The 4,796-nt window shown below is 56.5% G+C and overlaps 1 long non-coding RNA gene across 1 annotated transcript in view; it reads right to left on the bottom strand.

Moving 5' to 3' along the window:
- Positions 1 to 297: 297 nt before the first annotated feature.
- The window catches only part of LOC108447519, a 22,476-nt gene continuing 17,977 nt past the window's right edge, over positions 298 to 4,796 (bottom strand). The window contains exon 4 of the long non-coding RNA XR_001863119.1: positions 298 to 376. This is a non-coding gene — a long non-coding RNA (uncharacterized LOC108447519). The remainder of the gene's footprint in view (positions 377 to 4,796) is intronic.

Here is a 4,796-nt window from a genome sequence, read left to right as displayed (position 1 = left end):
TGCCACATGGGGTTTTTTTGGGACAGGGGAGTGCTTTGTGTTCACTGTAAGTCACGGTTTATGTCTGGCTCTGTCCCTTCACTACTGTCCTGCCAGGACGCCCTGTCCCTTCCCTGCCCCAGGCCCAGACCCGGACGCAGCACTTGGCCCCAGCCCCCTGAGCAGCAGCAGCACCTTCTCGCAGCGGTGGCGAGGTGCCCAGGGACAGGGACAGGGCTCACCGGGTGTGTCCCGCTGCCCAGGTGCGCCCCGAGGCAGAGAGGTACGAGTGGGTGCTCATCAAGAAGCCGGAGCTGGCCAAGGCCGTGCCGCGCTCCCGGCAGCGCTCGCCTTCCCCCGCTCCCGAATCCCGGCTCGGCTCCTCCCGGGACAGCCGCTAATTTCACAGGGTGCCCAAAATACATTTATTTCATAGGGAAAAAACTGAAAGTTTTCAGAAGTCACAGGCTTTGTTTGTTGTATACTTATCCTGGATGAAATAAACCTAAGGTAACACAACCCCAGTCCCGCTCCCCAGCCCTCCACCCTACTTGCCTCCCCCCCAATATAAGCCTGTTACACCTGAAAGATTTGTTCAGAATGTCCAGTGGGAACTTGGAAATCGTAATAATTTGTAGTATCGATTGTGTGAAGCTATGCAGCTGGGGCCTCTAGTGAATAGACAGGAATAGACATTTTATTGATTAACTTTTACAGTCATATTTTCAGGACTCTGCTGCAACATAATTTTCACTTCCCAGCTTTGTGCTGCTGCATCATGAAACTTGGATTCTTCTCTCTTAACATTTACCCACCTGAGAGAAACAGTACAGACTTGCCTTTTTTAAGCTGTGCTCTGCACAAATGCATAATATTTGGTGTAGTGAATTCCTTTAAATTTCCCCTCTGCTGTCACAATAAAATGAAAAATCTTCACAAGCGGTGTTAGCAAGTATTGAATAAGTTGCACATCTTTCCTAACTCCCCATTAGATGCTATTTGTAACATCTAGTAGTTCTACTCCTCCTTTGCATTTTCATTCTAATTTTCTAAATGGATAAGATTCTGGCAAAAGAAACCCCCCCTCTCTACATCCACAAATTCCAGAAGTGCTTAAAAGGAAAACCAGAGCAGCCCCATAATGAAATAGATGCTTTTTTTAGTTAGTGAAATTTTAAAATGAGAAGACAAAATGTTCACTTTGAAATCTGAAAGGAATTATCAGTAAAATCTGATTCATTTTCAGGAGCGACATCCTGCATTAACTAAAATTGCTTGTAAGATTACTGAGAGGACTGGATTTCAGTACAGTTACTAATAATTTAAAAATATATGTAGACGTACTGAAGTCTTATACAGAAAAATCTCGACTTTTTTTTTTCATTTCTGGTACTATTAATTTCCAGAAAAAAAGAAAAATGGCATTGAGCCATTGTGCAAATGACTGTTGCATATTTGCTGGTTTCTTTAGTATGGGTTACCGGCGCTGGCCACCCCCGGCCGGGCTGTGGCCACCTCTGCAGCAGCTCCACTCTCCATCGTCCCCTCTGCGCTCCGATCACATCAGATCACATCAGATCACATCAGATCAGCGCTCCCGGTGCCGTGGAGAGAGGGCGAGGCAGTGCCAGGACCGGGACTGCGGGCGCTGCCCCTGGGGACATTCGAGGTCCCCTCCCGCAGTTTAAACCCGGCCCACTGCACCCAGTCTGTCCCAGTTTGGGGTGCTGGAGGGGAGGCCAGCCAGTCTGGAGTTTCTCACACCCTCCTGGCCTGTCTGCAGCGTGGGGCTCAGCAAACCAGTGGCAGCACGGGCAGATTCTGTGGGAATTCTGGGCCCGGGCGTAAACCAACACCGAGCTCCAAAGCTCACCAGAAACACTCTCAGATCCGCTTCCCCCTGGCCCCAAGCCCAGCACAACCCTCCAAGCATCCACGGAGCTCTGCAGCCTCCGTGGGTATCCAGGACTGCCCGGGATCCACCAGCACCGGGAGAGACTCTTCCCATCCCTGGCTGGAAGTGCTGCCCGGGGATGGCAAAGCCCTGCCCGGAGTTTGCAGGGCAGCGACAGCCCCGGGGGGACCCCACGTTTGGGGCTGAGCCCTTTGCTCTGTGCTGAGCCCAGGGCGGGCGCGGGGCTGCAGGGCTGGCCACGGAGGAGATTCCCCAATGGGATCACCAGGATGGGCCATTCTAACGAGGAATGGGAACATTTGGTGTCGCTCTGTGAGGCACAGGAGGAGTGGAGGCCACGGGGAACGCTCTGGCTGCAGCAGGAGAACCTCTCCCACCCCAAACACACTTTCCCAGTGGGGTCACCTCCCATCCCACCCATCCCAGCTCTGCAGCCACTCGGGGCAGGAGCTGTGGCTGCCGCGGGGCTGTGCCAGCGCTGGCACGAGGGCCCGGCGTGAGCCGCGATGGCAGAGGTCACACAGGGCTGGACACAGGCACACTGGGAATGGCTCAGAGCCTCCACAGGGTGTCCAGGAGACAGTCCCAAGAGGAATGGGATGTCTGGGCCGGAGCCACCAGGAGGGGAACCAGCGGGAATGAGCAGTACCTGGGGGAAGGGAATTCTGGCAGTGGGAGGCTGCGGCCACCGAGTCAGTGACTCAAACGGGCTGCGGCTCCAAAGGAGGGAAGAGACTGATCCGGATACACCCAGCGAGCAGGGCTTGGATGTACATTGCAATTAATAAAATGTAAAAACTAATGAAGTTATGTGATCAGCAATCAGTGAAGGCTGATGCCCTTGTTTGTTAAAAAGTATAAATAGTGCCAAGTTAGGAGGAGGAGCAGGGAGCCTTTTGTGGGAACCCGCAGCTCGTGCTTTGGCCAGGCGGAATAAAGAATAAAGAAATAACTGCAGGAATCGCTGGGCTCGGGGTGGGAGCTGGCGCTGCACACCAGGAACGAGCCCTGCCCGTGTCCCCAGCGGCAGCCGAGCGGCATCAGGAGGTCCCCGACCCGGCAGCTCCGGGGACTTGAGGCTGGAAATGCGCGAAGAGCTCGCGTTTTAATGCGGCATCTCTGTTTTCCACCCGAACAAGCCTCACCCACGCTCTGCAGGGTGCAGGGGATGGGGAAAGCTGGAGGCTCCTCACCGCATATCCCGAACAATGAGGAGGTGATGCCATCCCCAGGCGCCAGGAGAAATAAACAGCAGAGGGTTTTCCCGGAGAGAGGGACGGGGCAGCCGGGCACTGCGGGGCAGCGGTGCGGCATCCGCAGCAGGTGAAACGGGGGGAGCAGGGCAGACCCTTCCCCAGGGCCTCCCATCCCCATCCTCGCGGGAATTCCCTGCCACCCACCGATTCCCCCGCTGATTTACATACAGCTGCTGCTCTCACATGGCTTTCCTGGGATGGAAACCTCCGGCAGCAGCTCGGAGTGGAAAAGCGTGTGCAGACCTGCCGGGATGGGCAGGCAAACGCTTCCCAAGGCTCACCACCCGCATCACCCGGAGCTGTGGGAGCCTGGGCTGGATGCTGACTCCCTCTCTCTCCCTGTGCAGCAAAGCTGTTCTCAGGGCTCCTGCAGAGTCCAGGGCACATCTGCAGCCTGGCTCCATGAACATCGGGGTGGCTCCTGGTGGAGCAGGAGCACAGCTCCTGGCTCACATCCACGGCTCAGCTGTGCCCACTGAGTCCCCTCGGTGGGATGAAGGCTCTCATGAGGAGCGAGAGGTAGTGCAAGGAGCTTGGCAGAGCCCTATTCCCAAGCTGAATTGGGCACTAGGGCTCAGCAATCCAGCACAAGATCCCCCAAACCCACTGAAGGTCTCAAGCAAGGTTGCAAAGCTGGCCAGGGAAGAAAAGAAAAGACTCAGGGAGCCATCACTTCTTAGAAACTCTGCTCCCTTCTTTCCTCATCTGCCAGAACTCCCGCAGTAAATCAGGATTTTCCCAGCACAGCACCCCGGCTGCCAGACCTAAGCGCTCCGCTTGTGCTTTTGTCTCTTGTTCCTCCTCTCCTCTTTGCTTCGCCGTGGCCTTTGCTGGGAAGTTCACCCCGGTTTTGTCAGGAGTGCGTCAGCAGTGCTCTCCCAGAGCCCCGTTCCCCACAGCTCCCGTCCCTGCGTGTGGGACTGCACGGCCGAGGCTGGGAAAAGCAGGTGGGTGCTGAGTGCTCTGGCTCTGACGTGGCATTTCCAGGAACAGCGACGAAATTGTCCAGTTTTGGCTTCAATTCCCGCGAGTTTTTCAGCTCCTCTGGTTTTGAGGCATTTGGGAATCCTCCACTCCCACCCCGGTTCCTGCAGCCCTGCGGCAGGGCGAGGGGCTCTGCTCCCCGTGTCAGGAGCGCTGCTCCGGGCAGAGCAGACAGCAGGCAGGGAGGGAGGGCTGGAGGTCACCGGGGCCGTCCCGCAGCTTGGTAGGAAAAGGAATGATTTGGGAAACGATTCCTGCCCCCTCCGTGCAGCATCCAAGCAGAGTTTGCAGCTCTGCAGCTGCAGATGCAGAGCACAGGCCCACAGCTGTCCTGGAGCCAGTGGTCCCCGCTCAGCGGGAAGGATCCCAAGGGGTTGTGTGACCGCAGGACAGCAAGGGACAGAGCAGCCTGTGCTTCAGCACCCCGTCCCGCATCCCTGTCCAGGGTCCTGGGTGCCCTGCGAGGACAAGGACAGGCTTCCCTGAGCTCAACCACAGCTTGGAACTGCCCCCAAGGACTGCTGGGGGGGATCCGCCCTGCTCTGAATCCCGAGTCCTCCCGGGGTCTGCAGAAACCAGGCAAGGAGAAGTGGAGGGGCTGTCTGAGGTGACACCAGTGACAATCCAGCTGTCCCTGTGCCCCAGACAGCCTGGCCTGCTGG

Source organism: Corvus brachyrhynchos, unplaced genomic scaffold, assembly GCF_000691975.1.
Source record: "Corvus brachyrhynchos isolate BGI_N302 unplaced genomic scaffold, ASM69197v1 scaffold236, whole genome shotgun sequence".
NCBI classification, from domain to species: Eukaryota; Metazoa; Chordata; class Aves; order Passeriformes; family Corvidae; genus Corvus; species Corvus brachyrhynchos.
Note: the sequence above shows the minus strand (reverse complement) of the source record. Positions and strands in the feature narration are given on the sequence as shown.